General features: G+C 38.1%; 1 long non-coding RNA gene across 7 annotated transcripts in view; it reads left to right on the forward strand.

Moving 5' to 3' along the window:
• Positions 1–19982, forward strand: part of LOC116783266 — a 46121-nt gene that overhangs the window by 22003 nt on the left and 4136 nt on the right. For 2 of the 7 annotated variants that reach the window (XR_004355587.1, XR_004355589.1), the window contains exons 4-5: positions 4396–4569; positions 19725–19812. This is a non-coding gene — a long non-coding RNA (uncharacterized LOC116783266). Of the gene's footprint in view, positions 1–4395; positions 4950–19138; positions 19281–19724; positions 19813–19982 lie in introns of those variants that run through there. The other 5 variants (XR_004355586.1, XR_004355585.1, XR_004355590.1 and 2 more) reach the window with 3 other exon arrangements.

Here is a 19982-nt window from a genome sequence, read left to right on the forward strand (position 1 = left end):
CTATTGTACTTAGGAGTACAACTGTAACTTGCAATTCATTGGGAGTTCATTTTAAATACCCTTGAGCCCCAAAAACAAAACAAAACAATGATTTGGAGCTTTCTTCAAAAGAAACAAGCCGATTAAAGTATGCCATATTCCAAAGCCTGCTATAGCCTACATCAGTGGGAACGACTGAGAAAAAGACCTCCAAAAACAACTGGCATTTATTTCTGATAGAACTGCTTAATGTTATTTTTCATTTGTCTGCCTTTTGAAAGGTTAAGCCAGTGGGATATTTGTTAGAGTCAGAACTGAACTCTGCTCAAATTTGGGAATGTCTTTCTGCCATTTTCAGTGGGTCTGGTGTGAGAGCCTTATACTAATAAGATTAAGAGTGAAGTTGTTTAACCATTCACAAAAGATACTTATAATTCAGAATAAAAAGTAGCAGGAGATCAGGAAAGCTGTTTCCACTGGCTATTGGGATAGATCATTTTCCATCCCAAGGCAATTGAGACAAATTTGACTCCTTCAGAAAGTAAGCCTGTTCTTAGTACCTCCAGCAATATCCTCCCCATTGCCATAAATAAAAATTGAAAGGACTGAACACCTTGTTTCTGCTGTCTGTCTGCTGAACAGCATCATTTCATGTGCTGCACAAGAAATGGAAGGGGGTTTCGACAAGTTATTAAGGTCTGTGACAGCCAAGCACTGGCTAAAGTGTCTGAATGATTTGCAAAAGAAAGAAAATGCTACTAGCAGGAAATAAAAAAAAAGAAGGGGGAAAAATAGGGAAGAAAAGTAGAGAGAAGGAGAGTAGAGAGGTCCACAGGAAGAGGGAAGGGAGACTGAAATTTAGAGGGGCAGTGGAGGAGGGGAGAGGGAAGGTGTTAAAGAAGGGGGGTGAACAGGGGAAGAGACAAGAGAATGCAGAGGAGGAGAAGAGGAAGGAGATGATGAAAGAGAAGAGACAGGGTAAGAGAGAGACAGAAAAGGAAAGGAGATATCACTTTTGTACATACCTCTGCAAATCTCTTTTATGTGTATGTCAGTAAGAAACCAATTTCTATTCACTAATGTATACATATATGATATTTGAATAGCTGTTTTGGTTTATCTTTCCACAGGTAATTCACACGCACAGGAATATTCACAAATAACTGTATATTTTCACTCACAGCCATTCACTTATGGACTCAAAGAGAGAGAGGAAAGGTTATTACAGGGCCACAAAGATGATCTGAGGGATGGGGCACCTCTCCTATGAAAACAGGTTAAGTCAGCTGGAGTTGTGCAGCTCAGGAAAGAGCAGGCTTCAGAGACCTTACCACAGCTTTCCAGCCACCTTATGGGGGCTTATAAAAAGTAGAGAGAAGGACTTTTTATATAGACAGATACTGACAGGACAAGGGTAAATGGTTTTTAACTGAAAGAGAGCAGGTTTAGAACTGATGTTAGGAAGAAATTCTTTACTCAGAGGGTGGTGATGCAGTAGAACAGGATGGGACCCTGAGCAACCTGGTCTAATGAACAGCACTGCTGCCCATGGCAGAGGGTTTGGAACTAGGTGATCTTTACAGCTCTTTCCAACCCAAGTCTTTCTATGATTCTATGATTTAAAATAGTATTGCATGTGAGGCATCCATTCCACCCTAAAAAACTTCTAATTGAAAAGGTATGACAATTTTTCAAAATGCAAATGCCATTAATATTAGACTTTTGAAAATATTGCAGGGTGGAGATCAAAATCATTGTTTTAGCCAGTGAGACTTAATTGTTGTGAAGCAGCCCCTCACAGAAGAAAAATAAAAAAAGAAAAGATGAATCCAGGTTGATCGATACTCAGGAAATCAGTAGCCTTGAGTCTCTCAGTCTTTATTTATATAGCAGGGGCAGTTGCCAGCAGGTACTGGAGTGTATATGGACAAGAATAAACCTAACGACTTCTTTGGTATATCTGCCATGTAGAACTGCTTCAACATTCTTAATTCAGATGTGAATGAGGTGTGTTAATAGCTCCACACTCCCACTCCTGGAGCCGAGGAATTCATGCAGGTAGCATGCGTTCAGGTCCCATTGATATTAATGGTGAGAAATCGTTCAGCCTGCTGTTTTCAGTGAAGCATGGTACAAAGCTCAGTGTGAGAGACAGATGTCTGGGGCTTCTTCACTCCATCCATGACCTTCAGTTGGCACCAGACACTGTGGTGCGTCTCATCTTGTTAACATTTTAACAGGTGAGAGATGGCTAAACAACAGTTCTCTCAGACCTGTAGATTGCTAATAAGTGTCACAAAATACACACCAGAGCTCAGGTGCAGATCATTAAAAGGGAAGCAAGAATGGGAGGAATAATGACATGTCAATCTACCTCAAATCAAGTTTGACACTCCCATGATACTAGTTAGCACCATGCACAGGGAGTTTTGCCTTCTGTTCTTTCGAACTTGAACCAGGAGCACAGCACTGGAACTTATTTCCAGATGCTTTTGGTTAAACTTTGAGCCACTGCTCAGATTAAGGAAGAAAAGAAGAACATTCAAAATTTCATTTTTTTTCTAATAAAGGTTTAAGTGATCTAGTCAAGCACTGTGAACTTTAACTAATAGTTTCATGCTACAGTAATGGCACCTATTATTTGAATTCATTTCCCATACTGACAGCACAACTCAGGCATACTCCAGACTATGACATTTTAAGTGACTGGTGATTTTCAGTTGTGCTTCCTACAGTACACTCATATAAACTACAGAGTGGAATATACACACATCTCTGTGCCTATGTGTCTATGTAGACTACAGCTCATACTACTTTTACTTTTTCTGCTATATAGAGAAATATATACTTTTAAAAGTGCACTATCCTTGGAATATATGTGTTTTTCCATGCTAAATTTAATCAAAAAAGGAAATACTTGAGATATAAGACAAAAATTCCAAAGTTTTCATTGCTTCAGTAAAGCTGCTGCTATTCTAGCCTTTATCCTTATCGACTGCATTTTATAATCTGCGTATATGAAGAATTGAAAATAAATAGGAATGGTACAGAAAATTAGTCAGACATATTTTTTTAGTGGATCATTCATGTCTCATAGCTACCGCACTATTTGTCATCCAGTTTGTATGTGGTAATTCTTACACATAAAAAAACAGGTCACCAGCTTCCCCCTCCATTGTACTCCAAGCAGAAGTATAACTACAATTTGGAAAGCTATACCTCTGAATGGGAAAAGACTTTTTCTTGCTGCTGCTTATGCAGTGTTAGTTGAGGTGCATAAAATTGGAAGCTGATTACAGATAATTCACAGAAAAATGTGGCAGGAAATGCCTCATGTTTCTTTTCTTCTTTCAGCTCACAAATGCATAGTTGGAAATTTTGATTCAAACTACGGCAAGGTTAGGAAAAGAAGTCTGAAATTTGTCTGTGTTCCCCACATGGCTTGGAAATCCAGTCCTGTATGAGGCAAAACTTGGCTTCAGCACGTGTTATTCTGATGCTTCATTATGCCTTGGCAAGACCACTTCACAAGGATGTTTGCTTTGAGTTAATTTCACTTAAGGGATAAAACCTGCAACTGAAAAGTTGACAGCTTGTTTCTCCTGAATTTAAGATATGGAATCATGTTAACACTCAAGTATTACCACTGACTTGAAGCTGACCTAGAAGCCAGACCGTAGACATTATTTATAACCATGGAACAGAGACCAAAGTAGCTCTTTGGAATGACCAGTCTATACATTTAGTAATCAATCTCTTTTCTTTTTAATGAGCTTTGCAAAAAATGAAATCCATAAATTTTTAAAAAATGATATTTTCTTTAAAGATACACCTTTTCAGGTAGTGTGATATTAATAATATCTCCATACATCAGAAGGTGAATTAGCATTATTCTTCTCTGCTATTTCCAGTCATGTTATAAAAATAAATTAGACAATGTGAATATGTTTTCCTTTTTCTGTCGTGTCTGTTATGAACTCCTGTTTGTACTCTTCACACAATTGTGGGTGAGGTTTTTATTTTAATTTGAGGTGGAGGTGTTTGTTTGGATTTTTGTTGTTGTTGCCATTTTGAGAATTAGGGGAAGTTCCTGAGAAATACAAATTAAACCTTTCCTAGATCTACCTTTGCAGAAATCTTGTCAATGTTCAAAATCAGCAAAACCTAACTTCAATAAATGGTATTAGGTTCTCTATAGTGCTGAAGTCAATAGCTCTCTTGTAACAGTGTTATAGTTCAAGCACTGCTGCAGGCCTATACTAGTCTGGAACATGGGATCAAAGAGATAAAAGCACAGTGACAGGATCTCTTTCACTTTATATTCTGCCACTCTAAGGGTCTTTACATGAGTTCGATTCTCAGTGACATTTTGTCATTGATTTTTTTAATATATCTTTTGCATCAATGTTTTTTCAGGAACCTCCTCTAAGGAAGATGACATCAGAACAAGTTAAGAACATGTGTGCCTAATGCATGAAAGACTGTGGGACGTTTAGCCACCACCTCTACTAAAGATCTGTAAGCAGTGTACTGAAAGAAAGATCTCTATATTCAATCGGTTGAATATTTCTGTGTCATCAAGTATTAAAGGTAAAAGTTTTTCTTTCAAGAATAACAAAATAGTACCTATCAAAGTACAATCCTCAACCTGGTGAATTCAGTGGCAAAACTAACATATCAAAACAAACATTGATCTAACCAGTTCAGACTTCGTTCAGACTTATTCTGACTTATTCTGACCAGTTCAGACTTTGTTCAGTCTACTGTAAGATATTACAAGCCGTATTTTGAAAAGTGGGTGACTCTGATTGTAACTTCTTGTCCAGAGCTGCATGATGTACATATTTTTTCCCCAAAGCTCAGCATATTCACTGCTGAATACTTCAGAAATCTGGCTATTTTTTGGGTGAAATAAATAAAAGATGAACCCTCTTTAAAAAGCTCTTCTTGCATACCATAACAAAAAAAAAGTAATACAACTTGTGCTTTTCATTGCTTCCAATCTTGTGTAGATGACTAGGAAACTAAATAACAGTACAGAACTCAACATAAACAATTGCGAAGTCTAAAATATGTTATTATGAAAAATGCTGATGTTCAACTACTTACTTTTTGCTGTGCTTTAGAAAGGAACTGGGACTTGAAAAAAAAAGTCACAGAATATACAGAATGGTTGGAAAGAAGAAATGGACCTGGGGGTGCTGATCAACAGCTGGCTGAACATGAGCCAGCAGTGTGCCCAGATGGCCAAGAAGGCCAATGGCATCCTGGACAAATAGTATGGCAAGCAGAACTATGGAAGTGTTCCATTGTATTCAGCACTGGTGAGCCTGCACCTTAAGTACTGTGTTCAGTTTTGGGCACTTCAGTTGAGGAAGGACATTGAGGTGCTGGAGCATGTCCAGAGAAGGGCAACAAAGCTGGTAAAGGGTCTAGAGGGTAAGTCCTATAAGGACTGGCTGAGGGAGCCAGGCTTGTTTAGCCTGGAGAAGTGGAGGCTCAGACCTTGTCACTCTCTAAAACTATCTGAAAGGAGGTCGTAGGCAGGAGGATGTCGGTCTCTTCTCCCAGGCAACTTGCAACAGGACAAGAGGGTGTAATCTTAAGCTGTGCCAGGAGTGGTTTATCTTGGATATTAGAAATAATTTCTTCATAGAAAAGGTGATTAGATAGTAGGATAGGCTGCCCAGGGAGGTGGTGGATTCACTCTTCCTGGAGGTGTTTAAGGAAAGACTGGACGTGACACTTAGTGCCGTGGTCTAGTTGACAAGGTGGTGTTTGGTCCTAGATTGGACTCAGTGATCTCAGAGGTCTTTTCCAACCTAATTAATACTGTGATTCTGTAATATTAAGTCTTCTGATGTCAGGTTGTATATCTGCAAACACATTCAGCTTTTATCTATGTAAGCACAAATCCATCCTACCTATCTATCTACTCAAAAATGAGCAGATGATTTCCAGAAAGAAATTTGGACTTCAGGAGAACTGAATATTCTGTTGGGGGGTTTTACATCACAAAGGAAAAATTATGAAAAAAAGGGACAATTAAATCAGAAATTGGCAGCGTAGATATATTGGTTAAGTGCCTAAAATCAAGAACGAATGAAATGGAGACCAGTCTCATTCCCTGAACACTTCATTATTCACACAAACAATCTTTACAGGATTGTTTGGCAACCGACTTAGGCTGTAGCTGACTCTTCCACAGTTCAAGTGAAATCCACAGACACTGAACTACAGACCATTCCAGAAATTCTCTCCCATGGCATAAATTTCATCCACCCACAACATCTAAATTTAAAAAGTACAAGTAATTTAAAATTACATACTTTCACACAAGGTTTTTCTTGAATCACTTTAGATTGAAGACACATTATTAAAAAAAATTCTGAAATTTCTTTTTCTCGTTAAATATGCAGTTACTCTACACAATCAGATCTTGCTTTACAAGCTATAGCCAGAAGCCCCATGACTGGAAAAAGGGAGTAAAGCCGACAGTCTCTAGGAGGACTGAAGGCAGTTAAGTATTAGAACCAAGTACATTATGTTGCCATAGTAGTACACATGGAACTTTTTCATCCTGAAATATAAAAAACCCCACCTGACGCAATAATTGAAGAAAGAACCTCTCTTTAGATACATAAAATCATGATTCATCAAAAAATAACTGGTGAGAACAATGTAAGAAATATGGTTGGGAAATATCAGTAGTAGTATGAACACTGTATTTGGCCCAGACTGAACTGGAAGATCTATTACACTCATTAAAGATGACTGCCAATAATTTTTTAACAAGTTGATGAAAGAATTAGAGTTAGTAAAATTAGCTGACAGTTAAGTCTGTATGTCCTAAGCCCAAGTAATATCGCACTGAAAAGTAATTATGTAAAGACAAATACAAAAATTTGTCATTATTATTTGTTGTATATTTGTCATTATATCTAAGACAATGCCTTGTGCCTCAACTGCTGTGCATACTATATATTTCTATTACAAGTTTGTCTGTACAGAGTTCTCATTCAGCTCTGAAAATGTAGTTTTCTTGCCACTTTTTTTTTTTTTATTCAAGGATAAATGTATTTTTTACGATCAGTTCAAGGAAAGTCCTATTTCTTACAGAGATAGTATACCAACATGTCTCAGCAGAAAAATACAAGCCTTCCTTACCTCACAAGCCATTTTTTATTTATTAATTTGAGTTTGTGCTTGTACCGTTTGTACTACCATTTGTATGGTGGTGATATCTCACAACTTTCTATATCAGTAGGCAGGTCCCTTTGGCACCACAATCCACTATTTTCTTTCAGAAGACAAGTAGTAATATGAAGCAATATAATCTTTTTTTTTCCAATAAACAAAATATTGGCAATGTAACCAAACTACTATATGTGAAACCTGCTGTGTAAGCGGACAGCAGAAGTGGCTTTTGTAGATCCCATAAAATACTTTCAGATGCCTTATTTACAATAACATTATAAGCAACAATGTTGCAGATGTGGTGGTTTCAGCATGTAAGAGACAGGAGGATAGGGATTCATGTCATTATAACACACAGAATGTAAACATTTAAGTCTCTAGACTTCCTTCTTTAAAGGCGAAAAAAGGCCTCCAGAAGTAATTCCTCCCACCTGCCCTAAATGCCTCCTTTAGGATAAGGTAAATTCCCCTTTGGAGTTGTTTACTTTTACAAATGCAATTTACAGAGGGTAATGCAGATATTGTAACCTAACCATGAAATCCTTATCAGAGAAGAAAGGGTTCTTAGTCAATGCTAGTTGGTAGAAGTCACATAGATCTTCCAGTAAAGTTAGAAAAAGTAGATGTCTAACCCTGTAAATGGACTTTGTGCCTGGAAGTGGACCTACATGTTTTTTTGCTCCATAAACTGGCCTAAAAAGAGATCTCTCTTTATAGACGTTGTGCTTTTACAGACTTTCATGTTATTCAGCTTCATAACACTTTCGATTTCCACTGGACCTCTGGGTTCCTCTCTGTGTTGGCCAAGTGTCACGGTTAGGGCTTTGAACCCTGTACACTATGCAGGTTATGGTTAGTGTCAGAGTCTTCATATGAAGCTTAAAGCCTTCTTTCTTTGCAGCACTTTTGCTTCTTTTCAGATAGGTTGTTTTGCAATGAAGAGTATTTTATGATTTTATATCTTATATTTGCATGTCTTTCCTGCTCAAGGAGATAATTCCAATACAACTTAGGTATATTTTACTGAAGGATCCAAGAGCATTTATACTGGATCAGCCCAGATTTAATATTCTTCAGTGACTTTTTTTCTTTTTCTGACTCAAAAGAACCAACAGCTTCATCATATGTTTACTTTAAATGCAAATGGGGGGGACAGGAGGAGGAAATTGAAAACAATTTTCCAATCCCTTGGGGATGTGTGATTATCACTGCTCTACAGCAGCCCCTGCTGGAAAAGGACACATGTCAACCCCACACTCTACCTGCCAAACCTCCTGCTTCATAGCTGGTTAGTCGTGTTCCAGCACAGTAAGCAATGACATCCAGGTACACCAAAACCTGGAAACGGTTCTCTTGCCATCTGCATTGTGGTAGCAACTGCTCACTCTTATCACAATGAGGCCTGGATGCCAGAAGAATAAATAATGCTTATGATCCTTGTCTGACATATTCATAGCCTCAAACAATAAGGAAACTGAAAAATATTAGTGTAAGAGAAGCAAAGTGTAAGATAAAGCACTCGAGAAAAGCGTTACTTAAAGTACATGTCATGACTTAGCATCCAAGGAACATTTTTCACCAAGTGAAAGCATGATAAATTATGCTAGTACTGTTTTCTCTTCCATGTGGTTGCTGACAGATGTTTGGAAAAGAAAATCTTCCTTTCTACTTGACCTTAAAAGCTGTATATTGTAGATTTATAATGCTAAACAGTAAAACAGTGCAACAAAAAAGGGAGTTCTTTTGTGATAGAAACAAAACACTTTTGCTTTGTTGCTCAGATTACATAAAAAAATATTAAAAGTTGTTTGTCCTAATAATATTAATAACAATAACAATAAAAATTACAATAATAATACCACTTATCTCTTGAAATGCATAACTAGAGTGGGAAAAAAAGCCATTGATTCCAACTTGTTTTGCCATACATCTGCAATGGAAAGAGGATTCTGCAGGCAGGTTGTGGTAAAAACATATCTATTTTCTCATATTTATCACCACATTTAATCCATTCTTCCCAAATAGCAGTGTAAAATGTGTACATTTCTAATAGGGGTAATATTCTCTCAGGGTTAGGCTGAGTGAAAAACAGTAGTAATAATTTACATGGAAGTGATTCATGTAATGGGGAAAGCTGAAGGAGGCGGGTGTGGGGAAGAGAAGGGATGGAACAATGAACACGTGAAACATAACACAGGAAACAAACTGATCTAAAGGCATGTAATGACTGATTATTTTTGCACTAGGAAAACTTTCTTAAAGAGGAAGAGTGATTAAGTTTTAAACAATGGCAGACACAAAAATACAAGTAGCCTCAACAGGAAGAGCACCCTGCAATAAAAGACAAGTGCCTCTGGGTTACATCCATAGGGAGTTTCATGTCTTCGAGTTGTTGGAGAAGAAAACAGTATTTTTGTGTAATTTCTCAAGTTTAAGTGGACAATCAGATTTTTCTACATTTTAGGAGAAAATCACAGAGACGTCAGTTTTTTCACATTTCTCTCATACGTAATACACAGGCAACACAGACTTGGACAATAACTACACTGAGTAACACAAACAAAAAAAACCCAGTAGTAAGCTCAGGAAAAGTAGGACTACAGAATATGTGGAGTTTGTCAAAATAGAAATAATTTCCAGTGGAAAATATTTTCCTTTTTCCTTTTTTTTTTTTTAAATGTAAATTTCAAAGAACAAATTGCTTCATTACATTGCCAATATTCACATCCTTATTTGAAGAAAATTACTTCTTGAATTTAAACAGTCTGGAAAGTAATTCTGTCCAAAGGTTCCTTAAATAATCTAATTCCATTACAACCAAACAGGGTAGAATAATTGCATCAAAGTATTTTTACTCCATGTATCTTGCAGCAAATATTTGATATGGAGTTCAGTAAGTATCACACTGAGAAGCTATACTGTTAACAGACTGTCTGTGCCTGAATGTAAGTACTGACTAGAAAATTTTGGGAAATTATGCCCTAAATATTAGGTAAGAAATGAGAGGAAGAAGCATAAATGGAAGAGGAATGAGTAGGCAAAGATCTCTGAAATTGGACACTGAGTCTGTAAATATGACAGGTAAAGTTTACATCTGATGGCATAAAATGTTGCAGTTATTAAGGAATTTTCTGTGACTATCTTTCCAAAGTCAAAAATCCAGTGAGAAATTAAAGTTTACATTTATTTTCCTTCCTTGTAACAGCAATATTCAATAGATAAGGATAGGTAACTAGCCTATATAAACAAAATCTGTCAACTTTAAAAGTCACCTTGGGTGTTTGATCTATATCCATCTTTTTAATTAAAGGACATAAAATTTGTTATGCTGCTTTGAATAGAAATCACAATACTAGGATAAAAAGGTAATTTGCTTAAAAATGTAATGGGAACTTAGCATTGAAAGGCACATCTGGGTGAAACAGGAACTTTGCTTCATGCAGTACTCTTTTAAAAAGAAGTGGGCTACAAATGAGACAGTGTAAATCCTTCCTCCCTGTGCTTGCCCTCCAGCTGCCAGCAGCTTACCGCACTGCTACCCAAGAAATATCACTGCCACAGAGCAGCACTGGAAAAATCACTAATGTATTACCATGGCCAGCCAGCAGAGCTCTCTAGAATTTTTTCATTGTTAATGAATTAGTAATACTCTGAAATGTTTATATGGTTTTTCACAAAAAAAAAAAATAAAAATAAAGGTTTCATTATACCAATGGGTATTTGTACCTTTGACGGCCTTCTTGGCAACTGTTATAAAAGCTATGTCTTTGAAAAAAATATTGTAAGGGGGCAGCTTATTAAATTTTGTAAATCATAAGGCCGTCTGCAAATGCAGAGCACCGCAGCTGATTTAGTTGTTGGCCTAGAAACTCTGCTGTTAGGACCATTAAACAGGTCCAGAGTTTAAGTTGCACAGTAAATTACACACAGAAGAAACAGGCACATCGTCTCCCCTTGAGTTTCCTCCTGTTAAAACCCTGGACTGGCTGTGTTGCAGCGTCCAGAGACTGACACTATACACTGTTGTTCGGCTACGCTTTAAACAGTGATACATTACTTTCCACAGCCTTGGTCAGTCCAGATAACTGAAAGTTACCACACTTTTCCTGAAGCCAATGACAAAGATAAAAAGGAATAAACTGGACTAAGAGCAAAGCTGGTGAAATGCCAGTGAGGGGCCCTGAGCCAATGCCCTATTATGGGTCTTCCTTTTCTTACATCATAAATTACTTAAAATGCTGTCTAAATCAGCCTTGTGTGTCCTTATCATCTTGATCTCTGCAAATGCTCTAGCTGTTATTCCTTAACACCAGATGCAACTTTACAAATAAACCACACTGACTGCTCAGTTTGCAAAATACTAAAACACAAGGTAATTACTGGAGAGAGTGAGATAGCAATGCAAACTTTAACTGAAGACAAAGGAAACATTGCTTCTCTATTTTTTCTACAGTGTTAAAGGTCAGTATGCAGTAACCAGAATATAATTAATAAAGTTACCTACTCTCTTTTGATGAGTGCTGACCTAGATGCACATCAGCCAGCAGCCTCAAACAAAAGAATGCTAATTCAACTGAAATGCAATATGGATTGTTTTGGTTCATAGTTCTTAACCAGTTGCTTTCTCCCTCTACTCTGACTTACTGTGCCTTGTGCTGAAGTGCAGCGTGATTAGAAACTGTCTAAGACTATGGGCTTTTGTGAGCAATGGAAGCAAAAAAGTCACTCAAAGAGGTTTGGTTTACATTGACTCAGCAGCTCTCTTGGAGCTTAGTTTTCTAATATCTAGCAAGTAATTTTTTTCATAATAGCTGATACAGGACTCAAGATTTTTACATTCAGCATTGGGCAGGTTGTCCTTTCATATTTAGGTTAATAACTGAAACACTAATCTTCCATATTTTGAATAAATAAATGAAAATCTGACTACAAGCTTAAAAATGTAAATCACTGTATATGAACTGTCACCAGGGGGAACTATTAATTCATGTAGCAACTTTCAAGGTTGGAGTGATAAGGACTGGCACACCATAGAAGTAAACAAATGTTTAGAAAACAGAGAACTGGCAGCTGTGTAATGACTAATCAAAGGTTAAAAGCACAGAGACATGTAACACAACTTGAGCTAACATAGCAATTAAAAACAGGCAAAGAGTATCTTCTGAAATATTTTATAGATTTTATATGAAAAAACCTTTACAGTATATGACCCTGACGTATTTAAAAGATTACTTTTGTTGAAAGGAAATAAAATGTGATTCAATAAAGACAAGTCCACTGTAGGATGGCATAAACAAATGAATCCATCAGTGACCCATTACAGATTTCCACCAAAAATCCCCCAGTCTGAAACAACAATATTTTGATGTTTCTTTGGCATTATTCCTACCTGTCTTGGCAGAAGGTTCTGCTACTGGTCATGCAGAAAAAAAAAAAAAAAGGGAACATTCCCCAGAAACATTTTTGTCAAAGCTTCTCAGAGTAATTGGTTTTGTTAAAAAAAAAAAAAAGCCAAGGAACTGTTATCTCTATAGCAGGGACATTTGAAATGAGAACATAACAATGGGTTTGAAAGCAGAGATCTCAACTGAGTAATATGCTACTGAAACAGTAGTAGTTTGACAAATTCTACCAAACTTCTCTCTTCCATCCTCTCACATTTGCTCTCTAGTCCATCCGAATCTCAATGAATCCTACCCACCAGTAGCTGACAAGACTTACTCCAATTCAGATTAGTCAAGAGACAGCAAACACTAACAGTAATAGGAAGAATAAGGGAAATATACTTACAGTGTCAATCAGTACAGAAAATAATAGCATGTTAGCAAGAATAATATCATATGAAAAATATTGACTTTGTCGTAAATGAAGAACTAAATGCAATTTCACAACAGCACACTGTCATAAAGACAAATATTATATTGAATTGTGATAATAAACATACATATAAAACAAGCAAGGTAATTATTTTTCATAGAATTATAGAAATATAGAATGGCTTGGTTTGGAAGGGACCTCAAAGATCATCTAGTTCCAGTTCCCCAGCCAAGTGCAGGGACACCCTCCACTAGACCACATTGCTCCCGGCCCCATCCAACCTAGCCTTGAACACTTCTAGGGATGGGGCATCCACAATTTCTCTGGACAACCTGTTCCAGTGTCTCACCACCCTCACAATAAAGAATTTATTCCTAATATGTAATCAAAACCTACTCTCAGTTTGAAGACATTCCCCCTTGTCCTGTCACTACACATTCTTGTAAGAAGTCCCTCTCCATCTCTCTTGTAGGCTCCCTTCAGGTGCTGGAAGGCTACAATTAGGTCACCACAAAGCCTTCTCTTTTCCACACTGAACAATCCCAGCTTGGTGGCCCTTGGTGGCCCTGCTCGGGACTCACTCCAACAGGTCAAGGTCTGTCCTGTGCTGATGCAGTACTCCAGATGGAGTCTCATGAGAGTGGGGTAGAGGGGCAGAATCACCTCTCTCAACCTGCTGGTCACACCCTTTTAGATGCAGCTCAGGAGATGATTGGTTTTTCTGGGCTGCAAGTGCACATTGATGGGTTATGTCTAGCCTCTCATCTACTAGCACCCTCAAGTCCTTCTCATCAGAGCTGCTCTCAATCTGTTCATCCCCCAGCCTGTGTTGGTGTTGGGGGTTACTCCAACCCAGGTGCAGCACCCTGCATTTGGACTTTTTGAACCTCATGAGATTCCCAAAGGACCACTTCTGGAGCTTGTTCAGGCCCCTCTGGATAGCATCCCATCCTTCAGCTGTGTCAACCCCATCACTCAGCTTGATGTCATCTGCAAATTTGCACTCAGGTTCTTTGTCTATGTCATTCATGAAGACATTACATAGCCCTGTTCCCTGTATGGATCCCGGAGAGATACCACTTCTTACTGATGTCCATTGGGACTCTGAATCATTGACTGCTATCCTCTGGATGTGACCTAGTCTATGATGAGACTCTGGTTAACCACTCTGGATAACTACTTTCTTATCCATCATACGATACACCCATCGAGTGCATCTATCTCTGCAGTTTAGAGAAGTATGTTCTGAGGGACCACATCAAAGGCTTTACAGAAGTCCAGAATAAATGAAGTCAGTAGCCCTTCCCTTGTCCACTGATGTACTCACTCCATTGTGGAAGGCCACAGGACCTGCCCTTGGTGAAGGTCTCGAATCACCTCCCTGTGTGATGTGCTTTAGCATATCTTCTAGGAGGATCTGTTCCATGATCTTCATAGGCACAGAGGTGAGGCTGACAGGTTACTAGTTCCTGGGGTCCTTATTTCTATTTTTTTTAAACATGGGACAACGTTTCTCTTTTTCCATTCACCTGGTATGGCTTCATTAATATAATAAAAAAATAAACCCACGTAGACCCGGCTAGTTGAGGGTTCAACCACCAAATCCGTTTATTGGAAGCAAACAACACGTTTTATATGCATTTTAAAACAGCACGTGATTCTCTTAACCAATCACCATGTGGTAACCCAGTGCTTATGTGTGTGGGAGTACATTCGAGACTTCATTTCCCAGGGTGCCTCGTCTAGCATCCTTAAAACACGCCCCCCACAACCTGAGACTTCACCTGACTGCCATAACTTTTCAAATGTCATAGAGAGTGACTTGGTAACTATGCCAGCAAATTCCCTCAGGACTCTTGGATGCATTTCACTAGGTCATGTAGACTTATGTACATTCAGGTTCTTCGGGTGATCGTGAACCTGATCTTTACTTGAAGTGGGAAGGACTTTGCTCTCCCAGTCCCCATCCTGCTGTCCATCTGCTGGAAAGGTGTGGGAAGAGACATTGCCATTGAAGACTGAGGCAAAAAAAGTTTTTGAGTACCTCAGTCTTCTCATCTATTATTACCAGTTTACCAGCAATGTTTATCAGGGGAGTACCCATTCTTTGACCTTCCTTTTCTGGCTGATACACCTGTAAAAGCCCTTCTTGCTACTCTTTGTGTCCCTTGCCAGGTTCACTTGCAGCTTCACCTGGGCCTTCCTCACCCTATTCCTACACAACTAAACTTCATCTCTATACTCTTTCCGGGTTACCTATCCTTGTTTTCACTGCCTGTGCATTTGCTTCTTTGCCTTCATGCCTTCTTGACTTGCAGTCAAGCCATGCCTTCCTTACCTGATTTATTGTTCCTGGGATTGCTGGGGATTGCAGTTTTCTTGACAGTGATTAGGCCTCTAATTTAGGTCAGGTTACTGAATTCAGTTTTGGGCACAACTTTTTCAAAAAGGCAGACAAATTGGAAAGAGTTCAGAGGAGAACAACATAAATGATGAAAGGTTTGGAAAATAAGATCTATGGGAAAAGGTTAAGTGAACTGGGCATGTTCAGACTAGAGAAAAGAACACTGAAGTGAGGCATGACATGTCTACAAATACATCGAGTTGCTATAAAGAGGATAGGGACAAATTATTCTCATTAGTCAGTGAGGACAGAACAAGAGCTAATGGGCTTATATTGCAGTAGAGAACATCTAGGTTAAATGTAAAGGAAAAACTTCAACTAATAGAACAGTTAGAAATACAACATGATGTCAAAGCATCCTGAAAAACTCCCTCTGACGTTGAGGTTTTAGCTTACTCTTGCTTCATATCTGGTAGAGGGAGGATCACATGGTGGTTAGGGCTCTAGCCAGCTTCCTTCTGCACTGCAGATTTCTTATGTGACCTTGGGCAAGCCAGTGAGCTTGCATTTCAGCTCCCTAGCTGTAAAACAGGGGGAAAAGCAATTCCCTAGCTCTCAGAGATGTTGTAAGGATAAATAGTTAAGGATTCTCAGACACACTATGAGCCATCTAAGCAACTATGAAAATTAAACATTCAAACCAGCCACAGTGCAAACATACCTGTAGGTCCTTTCCCATCCAGAAGGCTTCTGTGAATGCTGCAATGGGCTTTAGCTAGCACATCCAGACTAGGATGTATTAGGATGATCCAATCTAAGCTGTACCTGAGAAAAGAAAAAGTACAGCATTAACAATAAATCAGTGGTTGATATGACAGCTCACTAGCAGCTCAGCCTAACTACCTCCTGAAATCAGTGGACTCTGCTGTCACAGTGGAAGAAGGATCAAGACTGAGTACCAGTCATTAAGCATGAAGAGGGACCAGTTATCAGGGTTCTGTCCGAGCCATCTGCATGAGTTCTACCACAGTGATGTTGCTGAGATCACTCCTGGAAAGCAGATTAAAATCAAGTTAGAAAGGCGGAGAATATTAAAAGTAAAAATAAAGATATTAAAGAAACAGATTTTTTTTTTGGTTATACTTTTAGTCAAAGGTTTATTCCTATTTGTTGCTTGATCTCATGAGGGTAGTTTTGATGGCTAGAAGGGAGTTGCATTTCCTATCTAAAAGTAATTATCAATAATAAATTCTATTAAAACATCTTATGAAAAGAATTGAGGTTTTGTGATACTAAAAGTAGATGAGATTGTGAAAGCTAAAATACCATAAATAAATGTAGTTAGTTTAAATTTGTGATTTATTTACTGCATTTTACCCAGCAAAGAGTTTAATTGCATTGTTGTTGTTGATGTTGTTGTTGTTGTTTTGTTGTTGTTGTTGTTGTGATATTCCTGTACAACAATTATGCATTTTCATCTTACTTGTTTGGCTTTATAGACAGACAGAATACACATCTCCCTGGCTGTCAGTACAGTGAGACTCACAATAACAAAATGCTGTATTTTCCAAGCTGTTTTGTCCTGTGCCTTCTTCAGCTATAGCCCAACTATCCCTGCTCCCATTAGTTCAGCTGAGACATCAGGCTGGGGTTACCCATAATACATGTAGGTACAAGAATTACTTTCCAAACATGTCTCACAAATCCAGGCTTTGCTACTGTAGTAGAAACATTCTCTTTGAAGAGTTTGTACTTAAACTATGCAGTGTAAAAAAAATTAAGCATCCTCTAACTCCTCCATTGCAATAGAAAACCCCAAATAAACACGTAAATAAAAGAAACTGATTTGCTATTACTGTGTAGAACTCAAGAGGCAACAAAATAAGTAAAAAAATTGCAACCTAAAACATTTATGTAAAAATAAACTGAATTTCAAGAGCTGATTTCAAGAGCTGAAACATAAAATGGGACACATTTCAAGAAAAGAATAAATGTGTATCCCCATGGGACAAGTGGTTTCACTGACTAGCAGCTATGCAGAAAAAAAGTGATGTAAACAACAGAATAACTGGAAAGTAAGTCATGAGCCCAGTTGGAGCAAATGAAAAGCATGACACAAGATCTCAGAAGACCTTGACAAGCTACATTAACCCAAATGCTATAGGCATTTCATCTAGGAAGTTAAATGTTTACTGCATGAGTTATGTGCTATATGCTTATTCATATGCATCTCTACACTCATGACAAAAGCCTTTCAAGTAGAATTGTGTGAACTGTGGATGGTGGGGTTTTTTATTTAGTTGAGAAACCTACAGCAAAAATTCAGCTTAATATTTGGCTTTATTTTCAAGCTATTTCAGCCATCTTCTAATCCTCTGGGTGGAAATGTAAAGCAGAATGCAAAATGAAAAATTTGTTTGAAATAAAGAGCTATAACTTTTTTTTCAAAAAAATAAAAAGTAGAGACAAGAAAAAGACTGGTAAGGAAGACAAAAATCTCTAAAGGCAAAACAGATATGCAAGTCTAACTTTGAACTTAGACACTTCCCACAACGTAATCAAGCGACTTGCCAGCCAACCACACAAGTATACCAGAGAAACAAGTGAGAATGAGACTGTGGGAAGTGTGGTAACAGTTCTGCACTCATAGTACTTTCTTTCGTCTCATAATACATATATTTGTGCAGTTGATATATTAACCAGCTGTATTTTTTCATGTTGCAGACAACAGTTTGCCCAATAGTTTGTAGACAGTGCTCTGCTAATAAATAAAAAAAAAAATTAAAAAAACCCCAAAACTAAAAAACCAAAGTAATTAAAGAGTTTAATAACATAGAAGCAGCTTTTGTGCACACACTACACAGAAGATGATCTATGAGGGTTTTCACACATGTACTCCTCAGTGACTCAGTTTTAGTCAAATTATATTCTGGATTTAGATCAAAAAGGAAGTAATTAAATCCTTACTTTTACTTTTGAAATATTTTTTAAAGATTATTATTCTTTAAAGGTTATTTATCTTAGCTCCTATGGAATAATACAGATATTCTACTTCAGACTTCAAGGAACACTGTATGTCATAAAAAATAGGATGTTTCAAAGTATTTCCTGGCATTGTTTAATATTGAATCATATTGCAATACATAGAATCATATAATTGTTTAGGTTGGAAGATCATCAAGTTCAACCATAAACTTAATGCTGCCAAGTCCACCACTGAACCATGTCCCTAAGTGACACATCTACACATCTTTTAAATACCTCCAGGGATCATGATGCAGCAATTCCCTGGGCAGCCTGTTCCAGTTGATATCCCTTTCAGTGAAGAAATGTTTCCTAATGTCCAATCTAAATCTCCCCTGGATTAACTTGAGGCCATTTCCTCTTTTCCTATTGCTTATTACCTGGGAGAAGAGTCTGGCTACCACCTCCTTTCAGGTAGTTGTAGAGAGTGATAGTCTCCCCTCAGTCTCCTTTTCTCCAGGCTAAACAGCCCCAACTCCCTCAGCTGTTCATCATAGGACTTACTCTCTGGATCCTTCACCAGATCCATTGCCCTTCTCTGGACTCACTCCAGCACCTCAATGTCTTTCTTGTAATAAAGGGCTCAAAACTGGACACAGTATTTTTGCCTTAGATTTTTTGATTTTTTAATTTTTATAGATTTTAAAGTAGCTGTATTATATCCCTCACCCTTTAGCACAGTAGTTTACACATTTACTCAACACTGTTCCCCATTCCCTATCACTCCCTCAAAATTCCGTTAACTCCGTTAGTTGTTTAGTCTTCTTTTCAATGTAGATTTGCAGAAAGCACCTTAACACCTACCCCAAAGAATGTAAACATGGGCACAAAGACCTTCAGGTCCAGAACTTTGGAAGGCTTCCAAGGGCTGCACATGCTGATGAAGAGGAAGATGATGAAAGAGGGGTCCCAAACTGCCCCAGACTCAATTCCCAAAGGGGTGTGCCGAGGGGCGGAACAGGGCAGAACCAGGGGGTGGACAAATGGAGATTGGATGAGCATCATTATAAAATTGTAACACCTGAGTCGAAAGCACACATGCAACAATTATATTCCTGGAGCCTGGTGGCTCATTAAAGCTTTCTGCTTTCTTATCTTATCTCCTACCTAATTGGGCCTGGAGTTTTTTTTTCTCGGTCTTTTAGGCATCAGTATTCAAGATGTGGCCTCACCAGTGCCGAGTACAGGGAGACAATTGCTGTCCTGCTGGCCACACTATTTCTGATACAAGCCAGGATACCTTTGGCATTCTTGGCCTCCTGGGAGTACTGCTGGCTCATATTCAGCTGGTATCTTAGGCTAAAGCCACAGTTAAATATTTCAATAAGTTTCATGTATTTATTTGTATTTGCTTTCCTTCAAGCTTTATGACTTGAATGATGCCAGTAATAGAGGGGAAACATATTTGTCTTTCTTCTCTGTCGCTGATGACACAGATAAGTAAAATGGATGTAGGTGTTTCTGTTTTCTTTCCTACTAGTGAGGCTTTTCAAGTGTTTCAATAATGAAGAGTTTGACATTCAAAATGTTTGCATCTATTGCCCTCAGCAGGGTATACCATGAAGAAGAATCCCAAAGTTTTGTGCTGATAAGAATACAGGGGTAATCCAACAAAGTCAAC

Source organism: Chiroxiphia lanceolata, chromosome 2 (genome assembly GCF_009829145.1).
Source record: "Chiroxiphia lanceolata isolate bChiLan1 chromosome 2, bChiLan1.pri, whole genome shotgun sequence".
Taxonomy (NCBI): Eukaryota; Metazoa; Chordata; class Aves; order Passeriformes; family Pipridae; genus Chiroxiphia; species Chiroxiphia lanceolata.